At 37.6% G+C, this 27,787-nt stretch overlaps 1 protein-coding gene across 5 annotated transcripts in view; it reads right to left on the bottom strand.

Annotated features, from left to right (window-relative positions):
- The window catches only part of SEMA6D (semaphorin 6D), a 277,603-nt gene that overhangs the window by 142,565 nt on the left and 107,251 nt on the right, over positions 1–27,787 (bottom strand). For 3 of the 5 annotated variants that reach the window (XM_072043616.1, XM_027466880.3, XM_072043620.1), the window contains exon 2: positions 488–567. The gene's annotated coding sequence lies outside the window, so the exon portion shown is untranslated. Of the gene's footprint in view, positions 1–487; positions 568–14,502; positions 14,610–19,201; positions 19,219–27,787 lie in introns of those variants that run through there. The other 2 variants (XM_072043618.1, XM_072043617.1) reach the window with 2 other exon arrangements.

The following is a 27,787-nucleotide window of genomic DNA, read 5'->3' as shown; positions in this document are numbered from 1 at the left end:
CCCACAGTAGCACAAAGGATGTAGGGCAACATCTGAGAATCTGGCCCAAGGTTTGAACAATCAGACTAATTACAACAAAGACAGCATTAGAGGTGAAAGTAATTTCTAGTTTTACTTCTTATTTGCTCTGTTTTCAAAACTTCTGAATTTCCTTTTTGTGCATTTTACTTTCTCTTTGGAGCCTGTCCACCATCCATACGGTAAATGGTTACATCATTTTACATGTATAATGTCAAACATTTTGAGAGCAGTTACATTAGTTGAGAGAACAATAAATATGACCTTTCTGATTTTACTCTGATGAAAATTCCTCAGAACTTGTGTCCTGAGCTCAACCTTGTACAGATCAATATACGTTCTTATATCTATCTGTGTATAGGTCAAACAGAATTACTCCTCCTGCCCTCCCCGCAATGTAGTTTTAGTGCAATATTACAGAAAACAATAATAATCTAATATGGTTTACTATAGCATCTTTAGATCTTACCACTGAGACTGAATGTGAAGATCCTTAAATTGCTGGCATCAGGTTCCCGTAGAGATCGGCACAAATTCAAATGGATGATCCTGCCAAAATTCAGAAGAAAACATTCATTAGACATATGATTATTTTTAATCACACTTTCCCAATACCCATGGAAGCCTCACTTTATAAATGCTTACTGGAGGCTTAACGATAAGGCCACTGAAGTAGGTCTGAATGCAACACACCAGCACCTTAACTCTTCAGATGACCGCAAACCTGAATATTGATTCCCACACAGTATTTTCTACATAAAACCTGTCTTTTTATGAAGGCAACAGACCAGATTTTACCAGGAAAAGTAATTGTATTGCACAATCAGTTATTAAAAACTGCACTGGAAAAATGGCTAATGGAAAAAACAAACAAAAACACAAAAAATTGGCCAACCCCAAGTTAACGGAGCATACACTCATACACAGTTCATTTTCATTCCAGATCAAAGATGTTTTGAAGTTCAAATAAATTTGCCTCCTAATAGTTTTAATACAGGATTATCTCTCTTAACATCTAAAAAATAACATTCAGAGTTGGCATTTAACAGCTTATTTGTACTGCAGCACTCTGGGGACAAGCAAACTTGTAATTTCTACCATATGTGGAACATTTCTTCTATATCAGTATTGAAGTTCTTATACAAAAAATCATGACTGAGAAAAACTCCAGGAAAAGGAGTACTTTACTAAATACATGTACAATATATAATTGAATTGCATCAAGTATAATTATTTAAATACCTATTATTTTGTAAATATAAATATGTATATGTATAAATTTGTCTCCTCGAGGTTTACATGGTTATTTTTCAAATTATTCTTGTTCATGAGAACATAAAAACTACCTTGAAGTGAAAGCAAAGTAGAAATGGACTTGATGACACTAAATACATAGGTAGGTGGAACCATGCTCTTGGCTCAGACCAGTTTTATTAATTTGTAGCACCCAAATCCAAGTTGCCTCTATACAATAACAGCAGCTCTAAAATCCTCTGAAACCTACGAAGCAAATTCAGAACAGGAAAAAAAAAAAAGTAAGGATCTAACATTGAGCTCCAGAAGAGTACAGAATGTCTCAACATCTCTTCCTTCCTCTTTTATTCAAGCTTCCAATGAAAATATTGCCATTTTCACTCTATAACAACAAATTCTTTCTAGTGAGATGTTCAAAGGCATGTTAGAGAACTGGGTGTCCAATTCCCTCAGGCAGTTTTGAAAAGTGCACGATTAATATCTTACATAGCTCCTTATACATCAAACCATTTCCTGGTGCACTTCACATTAATCTTTAATCTAGATGCTTTAATCTTCAAGTCTTCATACAATAATCTTCAATGAAAGGTTCTTTCTGGGAGTTTACAGTATATTTAACACAATTTAAAAACTACTAGTGCATTGCCCTAGTTTTTAATACCCAGAAAATGTTTTATAAATTAGATCAACTACAACCTGGCCAAGGTTTCTGCATTTTTAATATCTTTGGAGGGAGATTACAACAAATGGGTGCTGGAGGGAATGATTTAGCTGCTTAAGCATCAGTTTGAAATACTGTAAATCACCCCAGAACTTCATCTGTAGATCCCAGAGTTCATTCAAGTGCTTCACATTTTCCAAGGTAAGGACCAGTATCTCTGTATATGCTACTGGGGAAAACAGCATATCCTACAGTGTACGCTGCTCTGTTTTGGCAGCACTCTGTGTGCACATCTGACCATGGACATAGTTTCCATATGTGTTTTTGCCAAAAATATTAGCTGTTGGACTAGTGTGCCAGGCACATTCTGCAGGGATATAGCCATGACTTCAACTCCTCCTGGCCTTTACTGTTCCCTTCAGTGCTATTTACTTTACCATAGCACCTCCAAATCCTACTTACAGACCAGGACTTGACAGCATTAGCCCTATCCAAATGCACAGTGGGAAAAAAAAACTAAGTATACAGTAAAATTATACAGTAAATTCAGGACAAAATGCAATAGGTAGGAGAAAAAAATACAGTAATAGTCATTATGATAGTCTTTTTTTTTTTTTCCCCTCTAGGTAGAAGGGTGAAGGTACAGTTCGAAAAGAAATTTGAAGAACCAGTTTTGCAGATGTATCTTAAGAGTTTTGACAGGAGAAAGCAAGAAGGTGCTGACTTGAAAGTGAAAGCTGAGATGGAAATGGATGTCATGACAAACTAAGGATCTGCTGCTTTCATACTGACAAGGGAATGACACGGAGTGAAGAAAAGGAAAATTGTCTGTGTAAAATCAAAAAGGGAGAGGCACATAGCACCTGAGTGCTATGGTCAGAAAGTGATATGGCCAAAGAAAGACACTAGGAAAATGATCTTTCTAACAGCATTATTTGAGCTCAATAAGCTTGTGATTGTTGATATTTGAGCAAGTAAATTCACAGTGGGAGAAATCTAAGAGACAACACAGATGGCCCGAAAAGACCATGTACACCAGCTGGATTTGAGGTGGCAAAGAGAAATCTCAGTTGAAGACAATGCTCAGGTGATGAATGTGGGTGATAAGTAAGATGTTAGATTATTTACAGACATTGTGAAAAAGAATAATTGAGAGGGTTTCTGCAGAAAGAGTAAGGGCCAGTGTTTTAGTGATATTGGCTTTACATACCACTCCAGTATCTGCACAGATAGACTTTGATTTTAGTTTGGGTAGGAAGAGGCAGGCTTGAAGTACAGATGTTCACATATTTCCTAATCAGCCTCAGAAACATGGTAGCTGAATCTATGCTTGCAAGGGAGTCTCCTCATGGATAAACTAAAAAAGACATCAAAACCTGACTGTTCTACAAACTCCTGCAGCTGGAGAACTGATAAGACAGATTCACCGAAGGGCACAAAAAGGAAAGTATGGAGTCCTGGCAGCCAAAAGAAAAAGGATTACAGTAAGATCAAAGTTGAAACATTTGTTTCAACTGGTAGCCAAAGTTGTGGTAGCCAAAGGTGCAGTACTAAGTGGACTGGAAAAAGTCATTAGAGACTTGTTTGAGCAGTTTCCGTTAAGTACAAATAATGGGAATTAGAGGACAGTGACTGTAAAGTATGGTCCATATGTTCAGGGATGAGAGCTTATTAGAAGGGCAAGTGTGGTAAAAAGTGCAACATTCCAAAGAAGTTAAAGAGTAATGCAAAGTTCGATTGTGAAACAAAAGAGGAAGAAGAAACTGGAAGAAAAAAAAGGATAGGCTGGGGTCACTTCATAAAACAGATGAGAACAATTTGAGACAGGCTAGAGGACTGTTTCGGCACAGAACAATGAATGAAAGGAGGAGTTATGAAGATCCTATTTATCCATTTTCACTGGGAAGAAATTGTCAAGATACATCTTATAGAAAATTGTTGTGGGAGAAGGTTTGAGGAATGAATCAAAAGTGGCAAAGAGGAGGTTAGGACTGCGGGTACAGATTTCAATTATAGTAGCTAGGCATTTTGCAGAATTGAGAGGACTGTGCAGTGGAGGAAGTCATCTTGGTCACAGGATTTCTGCTTGAAATGTTTTGTTGCACAAAACAAGTATAGAAAGTATCTATAAGAACTGCAGTCATGACTTTGGTAGATTCATGGGGAAGCCAGATGCTGAGCTTAATCAGTTTGAGAACATCACTTTAGTGTAGGGAGACCAAGGGAGGAGAGACAACAAAGAAATTGCTGGACTTTTTCACCCCTTGCTAGACCAAGTCATAAGTGGGTCTTTATTTTATAACCCTCATGGTGTCTGTGACTGATGAAAAAACTTGACATATGGATGAGTTCAATTTACCGTGGAGATGCAGCACTTCAAAAATAGTTGCAAATCTATAAAAGGTTTTTGAATATCTGGCTTACATTCAGACACCTGAATAGGCTAAAAGATACGGTCATATTTGTTCCACTATGCTTTTCATCTTAAGAAAAACTCCTATGATTTGTACATTAAAGAGAAACATGAAATATTTCATGTTTGTGGGACATGACTTTCAGTATGAAGACTTGAATATTTGATGATTTTGGCTGTAATTTCCTTCTTCACAATCAAGTGGATTCTAGGGGTCTGGTTCATCAAGAAAGATGCATTACTCATCGCATTTCTGTAATGCAGAAGGATCTTAGCACATGTAATATAAGCAGCAGCGAGCCTCTTAAAGTTTTGACAGACAATGGCTGATAAGACGTCTGAGAAAGCTAATGTTATGATGTATATAAGGCAAATTTATAGTCCTAGAAAGCAAGGAAGAGATTAGGGATAATATAAGCACTTATGTTCCAGAAAGCGTAGTGAAAGTAAGCTATCATACAACACTGAGAACTGATTTTGTGGACGAAGATATTTTCTTATTAATGATTAGGATAAGATTTAACCATTTTGGCAGAGTCAGAAATTCAGACTAAAGGAGAATGAGAAAAAAACTCCAAGTTTTAATAATGATAGTCTTAATCTTAAACTACAAATGCATATTCAGAATGCAACAATCAGCTCAGAGGACTGAGTGGATGATTCCCTAAAGATGCAATTCATATTGCAAATCAAAAGGGTCTGTGATGATACCCATGACTTCAGCTTCTAAGTTGTACATCACAAATGATGGCAATAAGCACAACAAAGAAATGCCTTAGCAAGAGAAACATCAGCCTTGACTAAGCACTGACAAGCACTTTCAAAGACTTAGATTTGAAAAACAGTAACAAATAGTTGAACTGATAACATCCTGAAGTTTGCTAAGAACCCAATGCTTAATTTTACTTCCTAATATAGTCAACTTGCTTGAATAGGTTACCATAAAATAGTCATTAATTTATATATCCATTAGATTAGTCTGCATAAAATATGTATTTGACAACATAAGAAATCCTATAGCACCAAACATAGCATTTTAGAATTGGATTTCTAGTCATTTTTGCTCTCCTTCACAAACCTACTATTCATCTATTTACATGTAAATGCACTGACTGTAGAATTTTCCATAATAATAATAATTTGTATTCATTTAGATGTATATACATATGTGAAAAAGCTAAATCTGTCTATCTACCTTGAATAAAAATCAATTTCTGCACTTTATTGCAAATGAATGCAGCTCAGTATAGCAACACCTGCTAGTACATCTAACAGTGGTATAGAACACTAAAATTACCACTAGTGTTATTTTCCTAGAAATAATGGAAATCCAGCATTGGAATTGGTCATGTAACACAGATACCACAAGGTTTCAATACAGAATAGAAAAGCAGCATTTTAAATTTTTAGGGAGGGAGGAAGAAGGTGTGAGGAGATGTGAGTTATGCCAAACACCGCACTGCTCTTAATGCTGTGAAATATGTGGAAGCAAGGTTAATTGAAAACCTGAAGTAATATAAAAATAAGTTCAGCCTTTAACAGGAATACATATGGTGTATAAAGCTCCATTGAGCCCAGGTGGATAAGTGAACATTTTTGATGCACATTAGTTGAAATGAAGAAGTAGAAGCAGATAATAGGTATTACTAAACTAGAATATTCTGAAGGCCTGGAACAGAAATAGAAAATCACCAGCATGGAAACATTTAATAGATTACCTTTTCTTCCCATCCCAGAGAATAGTAGGTCCCCCATTTCCCTTTAGTCACAGCTTCTTATTGGCTATGTTTATCATCCCTCTAGGCAAGAAGGGGTGGCTTTCAGAGCCAGAGTTTAGACAATGTTATAAATGAAGTCTCAACTCAATCTGAATTTTGTAATATTTATACTTATAAAAGGTATAAAAGGCAAGAAAACAGCACTGGGTGTGCAGGGAGTCCACACTCCACCAACACGCACACACGAACATCAAACATTGTAAATATATAGAACATCGCTTTTACATACTAAACGCAAGTATGCCTATACATACGTACAATCAGGAAAGGTAACAAACAATCCTTTAAGGTCCATGACTTAACAGTCTCCATTTTCCATTCCTTTTCTTGATTACTAACAAGTCGCCATTTTCCATTCCTTTTGAACATTATGTCTCGCTTTAAGTTGTCAAGCAACTCGGTCTTCAGGCCTTATGTATCCCGTTCTTCCCGGATCGAAGAAAAAGCATATCCATCTCCTTTTTAAGGCCAACGAGGCCTGGGTCAAAAGGCACGTTCAGGTCAACAGGGGGCGTAACAGCAAAAGCCTGTAATGGCTGTAGCAGCAGAGGGGCTGATGGCGATGGCGTAGCAGTCGGATCAGTAAAGGAGCCCGCAGCTCCCTCACTATTGGCAAGCCACAGGTTTGTGACTGTGGCTCCACATGGCTCTTTAAGGCCTCAGAGATTGCTCGCCAGGTGCTGAGCAATCCCACTGCAACCTTGTCATTTTTAGTTGCAGAGTCCCACACCTTGACCTCAGTTTGGGCCCATATCTCAGGCTCATAAACCATCCAATTGTTAATAAGGAGTAAAGGTTACCAGGACAGTCGTTGTTCCTAAGGACGTATGATTCCCCATAATGCGCAACTGCTTACCAGCGAGGGGCAGCTGTGTGTGCAGCTCCGCTTCTCTCAGCTCGAGCTTCTTCCCAGCTCCAGTGTGCCTGTTTCCAACGACTTTCTGTACGAGCTTCTCTGAGCAGTTTGCTGAGTTTGGCCGAACCTACCTTCATGAGGCAATCAATGTGCCTGTTCCCGTCCCGGTCTCCATTCTGCCAGCCTGTTGTCTTCACTTCTTTTTCCTGCTTCTTTATTGATGACGTAACTTCATCGCGTTGCCTTTGTTATCTTGAGGGTAGGCTCCCCTCTTATACCCTTCTCTCCACAGCAGTTCTTTTCAAAACAACTTTTCATTGGTCAAACATCTTTGAAGTAACAACAGCAGCAAATACCCAGAAATTTCATGCCTTAATGGCTGGAGAACAATAAACCAGTTGGAGAACAAGGAACCAGAGACTGCATGGAGTCTCCTGAATCACCCTTCTTTGTTCCCTCTAAACTCTTTTATATTCCTGATGGCCTCATCGTTAAGAGTTTAATGTTATCTCAACCACGGGGCTTTCCAACCCCCATGGCCACATTCCCAAATCTCCCCCTTCTTTATTAATATCAACCATTTTCTCGACACGAATTACTACTCTGTATATGTCGGCTGAATATGAGGCAGCAGTGTGCTCAGGTGGCCAAGAAGGCCAACACCATCCTGGCTTGTATCAGAAACAGTGTGACCAGCAGGGCTAGGGAGGTGATCGTCCCCCTGTACTCGGCTCTGGTGAGGCCGCACCTCGAGTACTGTGTTCAGTTTTGGGCCCCTCTCTACAAGAAGGACATCGAGGTGCTTGAGCGGGTCCAAAGAAGGGCGACGAAGCTGGTGAGGGGCCTGGAGAACAAGTCCTACGAGGAGCGGCTGAAGGAGCTGGGCTTGTTCAGCCTAGAGAAGAGGAGGCTCAGGGGTGACCTTATTGCTCTGTATAAGTACATTAAAGGAGGCTGTAGAGAGGTGGGGGTTGGCCTGTTCTCCCATGTGCCTGGTGACAGGACGAGGGGGAATGGGCTAAAGTTACGCCAGGGGAGTTTTAGGTTAGATGTTAGGAAGAATTTCTTTACTGAAAGGGTTGTTAGGCACTGGAACGGGCTGCCCAGGGAGGTGGTGGAGTCACCATCCCTGGAAGTCTTCAAAAGACGTTTAGATGTAGAACTTAGGGATATGGTTTAGTGGGGACTGTTAGTGTTAGGTTAGAGGTTGGACTCGATGATCTTGAGGTCTCTTCCAACCTAGAGATTCTGTGATTCTGATTCTGTGATATAACACTATCACCTGTCCCTGGCTGCTGTTCCAAAAGGATGCAAAGTCCAGACCTTCTGACTAACAAGTACATGAACTTAAAATGATGTATAGGCCAGTCAGTCAGGATCCTAGAAGCACACAAAAGTATCAAGGCAGAGAAAGCTCTTATGAAGGAAAACTCCTAAAAAGGTGTTGTGTGACATCAAAATCAGTGAATTATACTTAGAAAGGGTGGACCTTTATATGCTCTAAAAGAGAGCGTATAGAGAGTTAATTGCAAAGAGCATGCTGATTACAAAAAGCATGAGAAAAAAAACGGTAATAGTGACACATAACATTTTATTAACAGCTATTACTTACTTATGTTGAAGAAATATGCTTTATCATTTGAAATTATAAAAGAAAAGCTGTTCAATTATCACCTCAGTATCAAAATATCCCTAGCATTTTATACCAATATTATGCTCTCCTACATTTGAGCCTAATAGGCAGTAACAACTTTTTCCTCCCTATTTCTAGACCCTACTGTAAGTAAAATAATATATTAAGGTTTGAATGTTCAGGAGGATGTATGTGAAAACCAATGTCTGCATTTCATTAGCTGCATCACAATTAACTTAATTGCATGGCTCGAACATACACATTAATATGCAACTCTGTGTGTGACAGTTTTGGAAATTCTGGCTCAAGTTAATGCTGTTTGTTGTACTTTCATTTTTCTTGCTACTGATATACAAAAGACTACCACAAACCTTTGATTTCACTGTTTAATAGCAGTGTGTTACTTTGTTAACAGGATCTGAAGGATCTGATTTATTCAGGCAAGGATTCAGCACCTTCCAAACCCCATTTTGTAAGCCTGAGCACCTCTGAATTAAAACCATTTCCTCCTTTTTCCAAGAGTCAGCTCACACAACCAGATGATGATAACATTCAAATTATAACTTAGAAGATACTAGGTTAAGAGCTAGAGAAGAAACACTTTCAAAGCAAAGCATTTAAGCTTATTTTCATCTGGTGATAGGCTTCAGAAGGATGGAGTATAGCAGACAAAAACTCATTGACGTAGACCTGAACCCCAACCTGGTAGCTCAGATGCTTGAGAAAGTCCTTTCTGTAATGCACGTGCCTAAATCGATGAAGCCAACTGAGAAGGACATCTGCTGTAACATGAATATGCCTCCATCTCTAAGTCTCTCATTTAGAACCATCCCTCAGCCAAGGCACGGCAGTTCTTTGCTGTAGGCCCAATTCTTCCTCTAAGTCTTTCTCTCCAAACTCAGCTCTAGATAGAGATTTTTCTTTTTGACACAGAGGAGTATTGGTGTCAATAAGCATTTAGGGAATCACTATCATTCTTAATAAAATTAAAACTCTACATTAAGCTTGAAAGCAAAATGGTGGGTCAACAAACACTTTTTTTTCCATCTTCTGTCTGTATACTTGGTTATTTCAAAGGTATATTTAGGTACTTCCTCCCTTTCAAGAGATTACCTTTGAAAACACATTTGGATGAATGCTACTGTTTTCCATGGAGATGTGGCTAAACATTTTTGTTAGAGCAATTTTGTTTATCATGGTAATGCAATCAGTATCCCAGGAGGCTCATCCTTCACATAATGCCTGCCTGCAGTTCCACCTGCAAAGTTATATTATGGCAGTCTTCACAGATAAAGTACTGAAACTGTAATGTACAAAGCAGCACAATAATCTGTCAGAGGATGTCTTAAAAAAAAAATAAAAAAGCTTCAACATAAATATTCACTGCAACCACCATGCTATGACAGTGCTTCATTTCAGGAACCAGTGGGTAATAAGCTGTATTGCTCATTCACTTAAAACAAATAGTTAGGAGATTCTGTGAGTGATTTCTATTTCCCGGACAAAGCAAAGAGCATTACCATTTTGCAGAGGAAATGTGAAACTGAAGTGATCAAGCTGTGAAGTGAATAAAGTCTATGAAGTGATTTACTATTCTTACTGCAGTCAGCTAGCAACAAAGTCAATCTCTTTTGTTGAGGCAGTGATTAGTGAGTGTAGTTGACCTATGATACCTACCACCTTGAATCCAATGGTTTGTACACTAAGTTAAAGGCTGTACATGCAGAACGATGCATTCATCCTGTCTGATACCTCTACAGGCTTTTCAAAGACCTCTATCTTTACAAAGAACTTAAAATGAAGTGCTGTATATATAATTAAGTAAATGAAAATAATTGCCAGCAAAATCACATGGGATGAACTTGCATGTATGTTAGTATAGATGGCATTAACAAAGCAGCAGCTGTCTAAATATTATTGAGACCTGCTAAAATGGACTTGTAAACAGGTTTGTTTTTTTTTCGGATTCATTAAATAATTTGGTTATTAGACATATATTTTAATAGGTGGGCATTCAAATCCTTTCTGCAGTTTTCACATGAAGCTCTTTATGCAATTCAGCTTCTTACTTTAAAGGTAACTGGCCAGCTTTAGAGGAGCTGGGAATCTACAGGCTTCCAGGCTTTACATTTACTATCACATCATTTCAGGCTATGGGGATCATCATGTGCTACACGTAGTAACACCCCCCTATCTGACAGCTACCTTCACAGCACCATTAAAGGCATAATCTCTTAAATTAAATTTCTAAAGAACAGACAAAAAAGAAACAGATTGATGCAGGAAAAGCAGAAAGAATACAGACAAATACCATGATCAGGTAGCAGGAAAGAAAGCATTTATATTCGATCTTTACAGGTACAGTTTTAAGGTTCTTTTTCTCCACTTGCAAATATGAAGATATGTAGACATTCCCAGATACAATCATAACAGGTTTTGAGTAAGAACCAAGTTGTTTGAGTAACCACCTTATGAAAATACCCACTGAAGGAGTGCAGAATATCTCACAGCAATTTTCTCCTCGCAGGATAACTCGAAAAAAAATGGTGGTGTCAAGGTGTCTCCAAAAAACCTGAGCACTACCTGCTAGGTAAATTCAGTATGCAAGCTACATCTCCGTCCTATTCTATTCTCCTTAACCGGAACTTCTTCAGGAAAGGATCATATGAAAAATAAAGGACCAATACCAGGTCAACCTCTCATTCTAATCATCTCAGTATAAAGACATTACACTGAAATCGTTAATAATATTTCCAGTCCTTTAAAACTTTACTCATGACAGAGCAGTCAAAAATAATCTTTAGCTCACCAGTTTCCAACACATATGTACATTGTCGTGGTTTCAAGAGTGCAGATAGCTATTTACTTAGGCAAATCTTGAGATTTGCTACACAAAGCAACAGATGCATGTGACATTTGTAAGGCAGTGAAGATGAAGTGTCACAAGCTGGCCTGAGAAACAAAACAAAACAAACAAAACAGAAAGAGGTATGCCATACTTCACCTAGACTATCCATGAGGGGCTGGAGGACAAACTGCAAAATAAAATCTTCGCAGCTACTGCAAAGTACAAAGGGAGATCAGCAGCATGGCTTTGGACATACTTCATAACTTACATTTATCTCCACAGCACTTTCCATACTGGGGCAATCTAATAGCTACACACAGGGGAGGGGTTCACAGAACTGCGGTATGCTGTACAATTCCATTGTTTCCACATTTCCGATGCCAGGAATTGCTTTTGCTGGACCTCATCTGTAAAATGCTTATTTTTTTGTATACAGTAAAGCCTTTGGATTGATTATATATGTTTAAAAAACGTATATAGCGTAAAAAAAACATTTAATATTTATTTAAAAATTTAAAAACATATATAGCGTAAAAACATAGAACAGCATTGAAAACTTATTTCAATGCTATTCTACAACTGCCTGGGTATCAGGACTAACTGATGAATACCATTCCTTAAGAAGTTCTGCGATAACTCCAAATGCCCATCAAGTCCAGGAGTTAGACTCCATGATCCTTGTGGGTCCCCCCTTTAAACTTGACATATTCCATGATTCTATGACTACTGTCATAGTGTACTAAAATCTACATGGAAAAGAAAGGGAAAAGAACAAATTGACTGCCACAGAATGTAAAAAAACACATGTTTAAAAAATTAAAATAACTTTACTAACTGATTGTAATTTGGTAGTAGAGAAGTACAGAAAGAGATAGCAGGCTGTACATTACAGGTTTCCTAATTACGTATTTCATCTGGGATTCCATCAACTGCTTCTCCCGTGAAGAATATTCTCTGTCTCTTCTATGAAATTAGAATGAATGACTAAGGAGCTGTGAAAAGCCAAGTGGTTTGTAAAAGCCTTGAATCATCCATACTTTATCAGCAAGATTTTTATTACTGGGCTGATTCTGAATTGCTGAGATTTTTTTCAGGATACTAGTGACAAAATACTTGTGCAATTGATCCTTCGCTTGGGAGGGCCACAATGTCTGTCTTTGACTCCTCATATTTGGGAAAATGGGAGAAATTTTCCATGCTGTGCTCATGCCCAGAGGTGAACTTTTCTGTAAATGGTTTACTTCTATATAGAAGTTTGTCACAAGACAAACACATATTTTAACAATTATTGAATTAAGAGCTTTGGTGTGGAGAAGATAAGACTTCAGTTGTGTTTAAGAACATGCCTTAATTGTTCCTAAGAAAAGGTGAGTTTGACTGCATGAAAAACCTCTGAAAGATCATATTTAAAGAGCTAGTTACTTTTCCTCTTTAAGGGACGAATCCACTGTTAACAAGCCATAACTCACCAAGAACTGCTAAAGAGAACCAGAGAAATGTTTTGAGGATTGAAGGGAATATTTTAGGGCTCAAATATTCCAAGTACTCTATCAACATATAGAGCTTATCTAAGTTTACACAAAAGAAGATTTAAAAGTGACCAAAACTGAGGAGAGCATATGTGTTACAAAGAGATTCTTTAATATCATGAAGAAAGGGATAGCAACTAAATGCTAAAAGCTGAAAGTAGGCAAATTAAAGATAAGAACAGGGCTCACATTTTCTTAAATTAATCATACAGACTGTAAAGAGGAGCAATGCATTCACTATTAAATTAGACTGGGTATGGTTTAGCAACATTTTAGTTACAGAAACCTATTAAAGCCCACGCTGCTGTAACCAAGTGGAACAGTGATTTATGATATACAGAGAGAAAAGATCTGGGTACCTAGTTTAAATGAAACCTCCTGCTTTTAATGAAACGATACAAGCTGTAGGCTGTGAATACTGTGTATGTCAGGATTTGGCCTTTACTACCTGACATGCGTATGCAATCCTCTTAATGTTAGAAATGGTTTTGCCTAATACATTTTCCTCATACATAAAAAGAAAAAAAATATCTATGCAGGAAATATTTCCCAAAGGACATATTCAGAACTTGTTTTAGGGGGAACCAGCTCTTACTGAGGTTTTCACCATTAATATATGATTCCATTATCCTTTCTCATTAAGTAGTCCTAGAAGCTTTTTTGCTATTGCAAATAATACATGGCAGATGGGATAACCCCATCAGGTCATTTTGGGAGAAGAGAAGCTCTTTCAGATGTTTCCTGATTAGTTTAAGTATCCTTTAAGGGACATTAGTAATCTAATTTCACCTTTTTAAATAGGGTAACAGGAAAAGGCTAGCATTACTGAAATGAAAGTTATTCTAACATCTATTAACTTTTACCATGTCTCACTCCTCCACTTCTTTCTTTGAAATTAACATTATTTTAAAAGAGCAATGTATTCGAATGTGATTTTTTTTCCCACTGATATTAGTTCTGCTAAAATATTTAAACATATACTTAATAAATCAGCTTGTTTATATGACTCAGTCCTATACTCCATTTTTTTTTTTTTGTAATCTACCTAGAATACATCAATCAAGAAATACAAGAAGCTAAAACAAATGGTAAAATAATGCTTATATTTTTCATGCAAATTAAAAGGAAGCACATGCAGACTGGGCATTCCCCCTTTACACAGACAGAATTATATATGTGGTATCTGCAACACAGAAGATATAATGGTGATGTGAAATTGGAACTTAACTGAGGAAGATCCGCTCATCTAACTGTCCTACGCCTAGAGAGCTATTATAAGCCAAGAAGTGATAAACAACATTGTAATACTCTTAATGACATTTATTGATTAAATATCGGATAATTTATTGAGTCATTAGGAAGTTCAATCTCATCTACATAGCAAGACTTTTAACTATTATTTTTTTAATGTAATAGCCATGATAGTAGTTTGGTGTTTTTATCCCTCATTTTCTAACTGATTTGCTTTCCTGTTGCTGTATGGCCTGAAAAATCAAAATACGTTGGCATTACCTGTGCAGTTGTAACTCCTCCAGGGTTACGTTCAGCTCTGGGATGAGAAGCTTCAAATTTCACTTGAGAGTTGCACAAGGGTGAATTTCATACCTTTGACTAAAGCTACCCCTCTGCTTCTGGAAAAGGATATTACAGTGGAGAGGATTACAGTGTCTTGCAACCTCCCTCAGCACCAATTCACAGAGAAGTTGCTAGTACACATAAACATGGCTCTTTAAACGCAACTGCTTTTGCTGTTATCTCTTGGAGTCCCTGACTCCATTTCAAGTATGTCAGCCATGAACCACTGCTGTTAACATTTGTCTGATGGTGCTTTCCAGGCTCTTGGTTTTGATCCCCCACAGAGCAGACCTAGATCAAAACCCAGCTGTTGCCCCCGAGGGCTGCAACAATAAAATGGACCCATTCCCCTACAGAAGGGGCAGCCATGTTAGCCAGCCAGCAGTTCCCTTTGTGATCCCTCACCCCAAAACAAGTCATCAGCATAAAGATTTTACCACCACACTCATGTTTTGTGTTGCTTTGAACAGAGTGGCAATAGCCAAGCACACTTCATACTATCAGCAGAAAATACACACATATTATTTTGATGCAAACTCTGAACATGTTAGAGACCTACCTCAAAGGGCTTGTGGTGGGGTGACCCTGGTGAGCCACCCACCCAGCTGCCCTCCCCTCAGCAGGACAAGAGAGAGAATGAGACAAAACAGCTTGTGGGCTGAGGTAAGACAAGGAGATGGCCTACTGATCGCTGCCACAGACAGAAAAGGCTCAATTTGCAGAAAATAAACTTAAATGATCACCAATTAAAATGAAAGTCAGATGGTGAGAGACAGAGAAAGACTAAAGCTCCTTTTCCTCACCTGCTTTTCCTCCGACCTGGCTGCTCACAGGGCTGCTGCCCACACCTCCTCCTCACCCCCCACAGCTGTGCTGCCCTCCCTCCAGGTTTCCACAGAGGCATCTGTTGGGCCCAGCTGCACTTTGTTGGGCAGGTGCAGCTGGATCCACCTGCCTGCCCCACAACTCGGGCCCCTGGTCAACCACATAGTAATTGCCAATAATTAATCAGTCCTTCACTCCCCCTCTAAAATGTCTCTCTTTTCCCTGCTTAAAGAAAAGATTTTAAGTGACAAGCTACTCTCATATCACATGGGTATTTCAACATATGTGAACGAACCTCTCACACTACAGCTTAGATTTAAGGTTTTTAGGTTTTAGTAGCCATACCCCTAGGTTTCTCCTGTTTTTTGTTGTGTTTTTCCTTCAGAACATGAAGAGTCAAATACACAATCAATGCCTCTGTCAGCCAACTTCTATCTTCAGCTGCAGACCTTCACGTGCAAAAGACCGAAGCTATGTGCACACAGTTGATACCTTTTACAGAAATTACAACTTATTACAAGTAATAGTGCCTTAATTCTTGAGTAACTGTCCATACACATATTCCACTAACAATAATTACAAAGCTGTGAAGCTGTCCATGCAGTGAGAGGAGCACCTCTTTACCAACACCAGTAGTAACTTTAGAGGTTTCACAGTCTCCTAAGACCTTGCAAGTCAGGAACAACCCTGTATCAGTCTGCTAGCCTGGGACTGGCAACCCTGGCATCAGAGGTAAGACTCAGCCAGAAGAGCAGCATGAATTCAGCTTTTTGAGCAGGAAACATGTCTGCCAGTGTTGTGACTTCTCATTTCTGCAGGCTAACAAGTGGCATATGATTGCAGAGATGAATTAACTCTGTAATAATGTGCAATAGTTCATGCATTTATGCCAGCAGAGGTTACAGCTCTGGAGCAGAAGCTGCAGCAACAGCTCCCAGCACTACAGAGTGCACCAGATGCCAGAAATGATTTAGGACCAAGACACAGGATTAGGATCAGAGTGTGAGGAGAGGAATCTTATTCTGGAAGAAGTATGTTTCAGAAGGATGACTCTGAAAACACATCTGTTCTTCACCTCCTCTGGTGAAGATTTCTCAGCCGTACTGATGCACATATACCAGAGCAGATGCAGGTTTCTCATAAGACAATAAGCCTGTGCTTGTCCCTGTGACTCCCAAGGAGCAATGGGGGAGTTCTAGTATTTTCTGTGATGCCTTCTGCCCAGCAGATAAATGTGCTGTTCAGCCACAAGGGATATGTTTTTCTCCCAAGAACCGAAGATGTATGTATACAGCATCTGCTTTGAATCGGTACAGCCATTTTGAAAGGACAAAGCAAATATAGATTTTAAGAAGCAAAAAAAGAACTAAATATATATAAGGATTAAATTGAAATTAAGAGGCAATTTGTACAGAGCAGTGGAATTTTCCTGAGTAGAAGGTCTGAACCAGAAGACAGCTGAGACCCACCAGAAGGCACAATTGGTTTTTCACATTCCTTGTATGATGCAGGACATAAGACTGAGTGTATCCTTCAGGGATACTGCCAGTATCCAACAGAAAAACTACACAACATACGCACTGCTAGAGATACACAAATATAACCAACTGCTTGAAGTAGAAACATGGTGCTGAACTGACATCTTGGATGTTTCTATTCTATGTTTGTTAATACGTAGCTTTAGTATAAATGTACAAATCCTATGCAGTATCTGTCAATGAATGCGTTGAACTTTACAATGTACAGGTTTGTGTTTTTTTTTTTTTCCTAATTGTATTGACTGTCTGATTTGCAAATCTTTTAGTCATCGGTACTAATTAATCTCTTGTGTAGGCATTAGGATTTAAAATTTATCATGAAGACTTCCATTAATCCTTGCCTATCTTCAGCTTGGAATCAGTTTTCACTTTAGAATAAATAAAACAGAAAAAATCATTGTCTGCTCTGCATTGGCAGAAAAATCAGTTTTCTGGAAATAAATGTTGACTATATAAAGCTACAAGTCTTTCCTCTTCCCACAAACTTCAAAACCAATCTTTCTTCTTCCACAAAATCTAAACTATAATCAGAAAATAATTATATTCTGAGTTGTAAATTAAATCAGAATTGCTAAACATGAATTGCTAGCTCAGACTGGATCATTACAGTACTTAAAAAAAAAAAAAAAAAAAGATGCACAGGTCCCCTCCTAAGCTGAGTATTGTGATACAGGACCCTATGTGTTCTGCCACTAACAGAAGGAAACATGGACATTTTGGAAGCGACGATTTCAACACCTTTTCAATAAAAGCTCCCCCTTCTTCAAAACTTCAGTATTACCATTAACCTCTGAATGACTCACAAGCTTCTCAAATTTCCTGAAAACAACAACAAAGCTCTACCACTGTTTCTGGAGCCACTTATTTCAATAAATTTGCTGTTGTTTTTTCTGGTATCAAAATTATGATTTACTTTTCCATCTCCCTGGGACAGCAGCTTAGTACTGTTATTGTTTCGGTATACCTGCTTCTCAATCATTTATTTCTTTATATGTTTCCCATTTCCTTCTCTTATTAAGCAGCCTTTACACTTTCACATGCAAACAGAACTGTACTTGAGAGGGCTATGCATTCACAGTACATCATTCTCTCTATGTGTCAGTCATCTTTCTGTCTCAGATACAAACTCCCAAGGAAAACAAACAAACATTTCCCACCCACCCACCCCAGACTTGCTCCCAATTTCTGCACAGAAAGATTTTTTTCAGTCTCTTTGAATATATTTTCCTTCTATTTAATGGGTTAAACATCAAACCACTGAGGCTCAATGGGCTTGAGAATGCTCTTTGCCAGAAGAACTGGAATCCACCAAAGAGATTCCTGTTTATTTACAAACCTTTTTGGTATAAATACCTCTAAACATTTCATTATGGGGGAAATATATATATATATATAAATATATATGTATATACATACTGATTTGTTAGAAAAAGTTTCATTTTTGAACATTTCAAGTGCTAGAATTGAAAAATAAGTTTTATTTACACACTTCAAAGTTCATTTTCTATTGTAGAAACTACCAGAATATGGGAGACAGAATATCTAAACAGAAAAGCCATACATGTATATACAGAGATATTTATACAGAGTAGTAAAAAAGAGTTACAAGGAACACAGCCGTATTTCTGTGGTTTTCTCATTTTCTTAATGCTGGGTGTACAACACCTCAGTGCTGGATGATACTAGCTGGCTGACGGCAGTGAAAGTCTGATTATAGAGCTCTGAATACGTCTGCTCTTACCATCTAAAAAGATGGGCAGATCTGCTTGTCTGAATGAAATATGGCACAGGAAAAAAAGAGTCTATTGCAAAGCTGGCTCTTCACACAGTCTGAGGAATGAAGTAGGACGTGGCATAATCAGAACAACTGTAGAAGTATGACACATACTGACTATGTTCAGGAATAACAATGTGACCCTGTCTTTCCATACAGTTCAGAAAAAAAATAATTAAAAAATGAGTAGTGCAAGCTGGTATCTACATTAAAGCTGAGCTGAACTCCAATGAATAAAAGGGGAGGAAAGAAGTATGATCAGAGATTAGTGATGTGCAAGAAAGAAGGCAGAGCAAAGTAAAAAAAAATCATGGCTAGGACAACCACAGGAAACATGCTGCTGGCAGATGTTTGTTTAAAAGTTTTCCATGACAGACTATGCATAAGGAGCGCAGCTTTTTCAGAACACTGTGAGCTGCATTTGGAGGAGAGCAGAAACAGCCCCATGGGACAACCATTAAAAGAAAAGCTTCTGAAGAAGACACCTCAAAATGCTTACCGTCCTGCAGTGCCAGCTTGGCACCGCACTGCACCGGGCTGCCATTCCCCTGCCTGTGTAATCCTCTCCTGCTGCCTCCCTTCAACAGCTCACATGTAACGAGGCTTGGACATTGGTGGCTGAGCCCTCGGTTTGGGCCTACTGTCTCATACAGTCCAATACAGAGTTTCAACTTCTATCACGCCCCCAAGATTAATAAATTCAAATGTTTTAAGTTGGAGGCAGTCAGGATATCATGAGTCACTACATTTCATTAGTTGTTCCAGTACTGAGTTTAAAATCTTGGGTGTGACCTTCCAAAGAGACACCTAGCCCTGACCTCAGTTTGTCAAGAGCTGGAAAACCTCGGTACTCCCTTGTGTTTGTTCAAGGTTAATCAGCACAACTGTTCAGCCTCTGTTTGATTTCTCATTTGAATTTATTATGTTTCAGTTTCCAACTGATGATTCTTGTTATTATTTTGCCTCTTGGATGACATAACTACACAGAATAAAGAGGAGTCTCTCTCATGAACTATAACCACATCATTTCTCCTTTCAGCACCTTCCTTGATTTATCAGCATCTCTTAAAAATTTGGGCCACTGGACGGGATAGAGGATTGAAATAGCAGATCCACAGATGTATAAATCGTTGATTCATAAATGGTGGTTAATATTTTGCTTGATTATTGCATGACTTCAAACTACTCATTTTCTTCACGCAGTCAAAGTACATTATCTTGCATCCTTCCAAGGACAGAAAATAAATAGTAAACACACTTTGGTCTTCTCTTTGTCATTTTATTGATGACCTTGCCAGCCCTTTCTACTAACAGGTCAAAACTACAGCTAGGATATGATCTGGTCCTAACTTACCAGTTTTGTAGCTATATATGCTATATGCTTTCTCCTAATAGACCTGTCTTTCCATTTTCTTTGTTTTATGACTTCTTCATATGAATTACTATCACTTTTTTCCATTGTTACATGTTTGCTATTAATTTCTTATCAATTCCATTCTTCAGTTCAGACCTGAGTCAGAATAGCCTTTAAACCAAAGATTCCCTCATTCTTGAAAGAGCACTTGGGGCTATCTGGCCACTAAATGCATTCTTCTTTAAGAAGTCCTGGCTTAAACTTCTGTTTTTGTCTGTTTTTCTCATCCCTTCTCCTATGCAATTTCACCATAATAAATTCCTAGCAAACAGACTTGTATTGAAAATAAGGTTTTCTACAACCAAGACTGCCTCCTTTAGTAATGCGATTAGAAAAGCTGCTGAGTCTTGCAATTAATACTCTAATAAATATATATATATATATATATAAGTTTGACATTTTGGAACCATAGCAACATGTCTCAGTTAAAGGGACACAGAAAAATAGGGAATTTTATTACATGAATATTTTAGTTTCTGGAATCCTACTTTTAGATTTTGTGCTGAAAAGCACATTCAAGTTGTAAAGTTAAAAATCTACCTTCCCTGCATTTACAAAGTATAGTGCAAAGATCTGTATCTGACAGCATATAAAACCACATGTGAGCTTTTGAAATTCTGGTTGTATTCCAAATGTACAAGTACTCTCACTCATGCTCACATTCTCTTACATAAACGGGCTTTAAGGATGAAAGGCTTTCAGAATTGTGTGATTCAAATTTAATAAAATATAATCCTTAATCCTCTGCATACATTATAATAGTATGCTCTGAATATTATTACGTCTAAATTCTAGAATCATTACAGTTTTTCAAACTTTAAATGTCAGCAGCCAATGTTATATTGAATTCAGCTTGTGTATTTCAAACTGAACACATGCTATGTTCTAATTCAGTGTTTTAAAATAAATCATTTACTTTCTAACTTTTCTTCTATCTATCATCAGACTAATTTAACACATGTTGTTTCCTGCATAGATATCCAATTCACACATCAGCAGGTGGTATACAATTTTTCCTGATTTTTTTTCCCCTCTGTTGCTATATTGCATGTTGTATGTTTAGATAGGACCATCTTATTTAAAAAGCAGCAGCAGAGTGGTACTGTAGAACAATACCAGCTTCTGCAGCATATCTTTCAGTTTTTAATGACTCTTACCTTTGTACCATCTACTAACTGTTCTACTTAAAAAAGCTATAGCTTTAAGCTAGTGAAAGATTTAGCATGCGTCCTATATTAATGAATTCAAAGGGCAATTACCAATGTCAATCAGCTGAAGTAATACTGACCAATTCACGTGCAACTGCTTCATGAAAATGGCAAATTAATAAATAGAGATTTAATCTCTTGCATGATCTTGTATGGCAGATGCAAGTATGTGTTCTTGAGCATTATTCTAATACCTATCAGTTAGACCTTTTATAGATTTTCTTTGACAGTGACCACTGTAAATACTTACTATCTCCTCTACCTTCTTAACCAGCAGGAAAAAAAAAAAAAAAAAAAAAGTGGAAAGAATGCATGTATACACAGAGAGGATGGTTCTGGTTTTCATTCAAAACTCTTGAATTTCACCAAAAAGCCCAGAATATTAAAAACAAAACAAAACAAAACAAAACCAACCAACCAACAACAACAAAAGGAAAAAACAAAACAAACAAAACACAAACCCCCCAACCCTTAAACCCAAAACACTGAAATGACCACCAAGAAAGTTGTATGGGCCACCTCCTCTAACCCACCAAAATACCAAAAACAGCCCTAAAAGAAATCAAGTAAAGCAAAAGGATTATCAACCAATCCTGGAGTCTGAAGGAAGTTTACAGTGAGTCAACCTTGTATTTCTATATTCTTTCAATGCGTAACTTTATTGTCCTTTAGAACTACACATAAAATAGAATAATAGCTTCACATGGTCCAAATGAAGAGTTTGGCTTTTCAGATTAACATTTTTGTTTCCTACAGTAGCAATTATAGGAGATACTAGGAGTTGGCTAGAGAGCTCAGTGCAATCTATAAACACTTATTCATAGAACCACTGGGTGGACACTGTGTTGGAGCCAACTTCTGTGATCAACATTTCTGTTATGAAACAAGCTTGACATTTCTGTCTGTCTCTCTCTCTCTCTTTTTTTTTTTTTTTTTTTTTTTTTTTAAGTGGACAAGGTAATTTTTAACAGAGATACAGCTGTTTGCAACCAACTGTGCTCAAGATCAAAGTGAATTAATTCAATTGAAATAAGGTAGCAGCACTGTATAGAGCAACAAATTGGGAATAAAGAATAATATAAAATGAAGATTTGAATGAGAAAGGCACAAAAATGAACATGCATAACCCTACTAAAGCTTCTCTCCATTTCCTAATTCCCTCCTATTAATTCTTTGTACTGTAGTGAATTGATCAGCTATTAAATACATTATCACCTCTTTTTTAAAAAAGATCGCTATCTTCCACATTTGTCTTGAAGCTAATGTTATCTAGTCTTCTAGAAAATGATACTGGATATCCCTTTCAAACCATGTCAATTCTTTGTCTCTGCTGCACTTTGTTGTTATCCTGCTCAGATGCATCTCGCATTTCACAAGGGCAGACATTATCTACGGATCTGGCATTCTTTCTGAAACAACAGGATTACTGCATCTGTGACCTCCTCACTTATTAAAAAAAATAAAAAAATCTACTTGCAACCTAAACATGTTCAACTGATGTCCTTATTGGCTCACATTTCTACACTCAAAGCTTACAATTATGTTTATCGATTAAACAAGAGTCTCTGTAATAAATATTTGCAACATTAGGAAAAATAAGACACATCAGCCAAGTTTCATCATGAAGATTTGTGCACCCCTTCTAAGTATAACACTGCGCTGAAGCTGGGCTAACCAACCACAAGTGAAGGTTTGCAAAGATCTTAGCTGTTAATATACCACCAACCTTCACGTGTCCAACAGGAGGTGAAGCAGGTCCAACAACCCTCAGTTCCAGGTGTAAAAAGAAACCTAGAGAAACTAATGCTTCCTACAGACAGTTCCAGGTGTGTTGGAATTGGACTAGGATAGATCAGTGCAGAGATAATGAAATTAAAACGCACTTAGGGGAACGCTGATCTGCACATCAGTCTGAGTGTATGAATTCTCAACCCAGCCTTGCTGGCATCCTATGTCAGCCTAGATGAAATTCATAAAACTGGATGAGTAGACAGGGATCCTTCCATTATGTTCTTCAGACTAGTGGTCAGGACCGTCATGCTGGATGGAGAAGACCCATCTTAAAGCCCCTTTATTCCTGACCTGGGAGAGGCCCTAGAAACAAGCTGAACCCTCATGTTAGGACAACACAGAGGAACAGAACTTTTTTCTCAAGCTGTTCTGTGAAAAGCACTTGTCTCCATACAAAACATTTAAACAGTCACAGAACCAGTGGCTTAAGTCCAGATGTTATGAGAAATGGCCACTTCAATTCTAAGCTATCAGCCTATTCTTTCTTTTCTACACAGAATAAAAGATGGCACCACTGTTTCCTTTCCCTCTATAAATGATGCTTGTTCCTACTCTGTCAGAGATAACCTCTGTTAACCAAAACGTTTAGATTGCAATCAGTATTCAGATATGGTTGTTATTGAGCAACTCCCTGCAGAGTCAAAGCCTCAAGAAAAAGACAGATGTAAATACAACAGAACACTGTAATTAGTAGATGAGTTGGTTAGAAATAGGGATCACAAAAATTCCTTCTTGGCAGCAACTTAATTCCCTCAAAATTTTCTGCTCAGGTCCATGTTAGATTATGAGGCAGTAGCTGTAAAGGGGCTGCAGGAAAAATTGAATCATGTTATTTGCAGATTTTTACACATTTTCAGAATTTCTGACAGTGATACTTAAACTGATCTGGAAACAGCAACTTACATAATTATGACCACAGATACAGTAGCATTGTGCCTCTACGGAAGACAAAGAGAGAAGACTAAACTGAGTGTTTCCAGGCAAAACTAGTGCAAGACACACATGCCATATCATTTCCCACCATGGTATGGTATGGTGGGAAATACCACTTTTCATTGCAGCCAGGCTGGAAACACTGGTAGAACTAAAAAAAAAACTTCTGATGACAAAGAGATTAAAAAGAACAATACAAGGGACTGAGATATCCTCTCCACTTCATATATAAATAGCTCTTTCCCCAACACTTAGCAAACTTGTGGGATCAGTACTGCAACATGCATTCAACTTTACAGCAACTTATTTTAGCATTTTGAATACCACTGAACCGTGCAATTTCTTTGAAGTAAAACACGTCATTTCTAGGTTTAAAACCCATAAAAGCATAGTTGTACAAAAACTGTGGCACAGAGTAGATGCTCTGGAAATTTTACAGCATCCTATGTCAGGTTGAACTTAATTGCTAAAGAAAAAAAATCTTTTAAATATAAGATCAACACTCAGCCCTTGAACACTAACGTCTGTTCTCTGAGAGTTAATTACAACTAACAGCAGAGGATAAAAATAAATAAATTGAACATAGTTATACGATGCTGAAGCCTGTCTTGACAAACACTTAAAACAGAAGTGGTGGAACTGCTACTGATAATTTAGATAGCTGTCTTAAAGAAGCCACTTTACAGTCCATGTTTTTATTACATGATTAAGTCACACGTTTTTCCCTATTCTATAAGCAAGTAAAATAGTTCTTTGGGATATTCACTTAACTTGACTAATACATAAACTAGAAAAAAAATGAGTACAAGGAACATAAGTTGGGCATTAAATGACTCCTTGGTTATTTCACTAAGAAGTCTTAACTTACAGATCCTCTCCGGACAAACGTTCATGCAACTCCAATGGACTTCATTGTCTTATTGTTGGGAATTTCTTTCAGAACCATTTTACCACAATAGAGATCATTTGTTTAAAATACACTTATCTTGGTAGTCTATACTTGCTGTAGGAACATGAAACAGTGGCTTTGTTCTAAAAGGCTGTAAACGTCTGTTTACTGAGAGCTTCAGGACTGGCCATTTGGGTGGATTACCTGTTTTTTGAGTAATATTTTAAAGATAAATCAGTGTGCACTTTTCCTTCTTCATTCTATGCTATGTGTTTCCATACGTTTCTCTCCTGGAGTTGTCATTAACAACTAACTCTAAAAGATGAAACTTCTCCTGCTTCTAACACAAAGCATTAGGATGGAGCATCCTACTCCCTGATCAATATCTCAAAATAAGGAAGAGTCAGACCTGCATCACTTGAAATGCACCTTTGTCCACTCAGGCTTCATTTCTGCTGCTACATAAAGACCTGGGCGAGCTATATAAGGACCTTTCTGTACTATTAACATTAAGTTTGCTTAAAAATGAAGAGAAGTTTTTGAACATTTTGGCTAAGGAAATCAGTTTTTCTGCAGATGTGCATCTTCAACTTTTATCTGTCTGGTAAGGTGCAACTGCTAACAGATTAGTTAGCACAGGAGAGATTACTCCCACGTTAGGGCACAGACTTTATGACATTGAGATCTTCACCTGTGGAGCAGGAGTTCCTTCCACCACTTTTCACACAATGACACTGTCTCTCTCTTTTTACCCATTTGATGAACTGGGAAGAACTTAGCCTGAAGATCTCCACCTCTTTGCTTAATTTCCTTGAAATAGACCCATTGGTTCAGGAAATATTATGGTAAAAGGAGAGGCAGACAAATGTAGATAGTGTGCTTTCATATGGCATGTTTCTTCAAAAGGTCATTGCAGAAAGCTGCGAGTAAGCAACAGAAGTCAATGCTATGCTGTCTGTATCTAGGGCAAAGACAAGCATGCCTGCAGTACTGGACTACATCATAGGAACCTAAGTTTTATTACTGGATCTTCGACGTGTTTGCAGTACAACTCTGAACAAGTCACTTTGCTATCTTTGTGCCCCATCTAGCTTTATGACTCATTTACCTTTTACTTAATTATGAGTAAGGATACTCATCTATGACAACTTTACACAGTATCCAGGACATCTGGACACCAATCTCTGTTGAACTTTTGTGAGCTGCTGCAATACAAATAGCTATATAGCTATCTAAGTCTTGTCTATTTAATTAGCTAATAATTAATGTGGAATAAATATATTTTATATAATAAAATATAGTTTTTTCATACTGCAAACTAACAGCTAGTATGAAAGTCCCATGTAAAAATCTCTGTCTACAGTAAATACCCTTCATATGGAGTAGTTTAACATTCAAGAGCATTAAGATGGAAAATGGCTATGCTGTTAAATTATACTCTCACCTATTCCACATAGCCTTCTGTGGTAGACAAGTCCTTAGTGTTAGAACAGGGAGGATTATAATGATATTTAATATAAAGAGAATAACTGTAAAATAGATCAAAACATAGCTAATATAAATCATAGCTGTATTACAGCATAAACCCTTCTGGTGTGATACGTATCTAGGCACATCCTGACCTATGTGTACAATAGCTAAATATTTAAGATTCCATTGCTTCTAACAGGAAAATCTTAATAATGAAAATTCTCCTCTTCCCCCCTGCCCCTGAAAAAAAAAAAGACTCCTCTTTCTATTATTTAGCATGTTTTAATATAGAGATAAGTCCCAAAAGTATTCCAATATACTACCTTTTATTCTTGCATTAAAATGCAATCTGTGATCACTGATAATCAGCAAAACTCAGTCTGAAACTCATTTTAAGATAATTGTCATCTTTTAGTATTGAAGAAAAATCTACCTTTTCAACTTCAATTGAAAAGAATTTAAAATCACAAAAGCAGATTTAGATTTTGCTAAGTAGTATGGGTGAAACAACATAGAAAATTAAAGCATATGGGAAAGAAATTTGCTAAGAAGATATTAAATCCATTACAAATTATTATTGTCTTTCCTTATCAAGTCTTTAATATATTAAAGTGTGTCAACAATATGAAAGGAATTACACAAAATTCCTTATAACTCTAAAAGATCCTATCTACTCTAGGAATAATAGTGGCTTGCCTAAAATCAGCAGGACACTGCGTTAAGTCTCACTTCGTAGCAGTGAAGCATTACAATGCAGAGAGGAGCACTGCTTCTGCTGGAGTTCTCTGCAACCTTCTGGTCAGACAGAATTACACCTGAGCAGTTGCTGCCCAGCAGCAAACACAGCAGTGCAGGAAAGCTGGAAATCAAGCTGCTGGAGATTCCTGGTCTTATAGGAAGTAGGTCTCATTTTATCAAATGGAAGTCATAGCGAGCCAAATGTTGTTGTCAGCCATACAGGAGAGAAACATAAGACTGCCTCAACTTTATTTAATTGAAATGTTTAACGGTTGTCAGTGCTGTCAACACAAAACAAGGAAACACATTCCTCCTTCTGTGAAAACAGTGGGCATTAAACAGAGGAACATGATAGACCCCTGCTTCAGTGCCCACTTACTGAAAATGAAGGCACTGAAGTACACCAGATAAACACTCAATGATAGCTTCTAATCTCCCTCTGCTCAAAACAGATGATTGGTAAAACCAGCCAGCACTGTACAGGCACAAATGTTGAGAGGACCCGAGTCTACAAGAATTTTCTTTAAAAACAGCAATAATAATGATCACAGTCTCTGGAGTATTAACAGCCTCACAGTAAAGGGTCATCTAATACGGAACTTTTGAAGCACCTGAACATAGAAACTCCTGACTTTTACAGGA

The sequence above is a fragment of the Anas platyrhynchos genome, chromosome 11 (assembly GCF_047663525.1).
Source record: "Anas platyrhynchos isolate ZD024472 breed Pekin duck chromosome 11, IASCAAS_PekinDuck_T2T, whole genome shotgun sequence".
Taxonomy (NCBI): Eukaryota; Metazoa; Chordata; class Aves; order Anseriformes; family Anatidae; genus Anas; species Anas platyrhynchos.
Note: the sequence above shows the minus strand (reverse complement) of the source record. Positions and strands in the feature narration are given on the sequence as shown.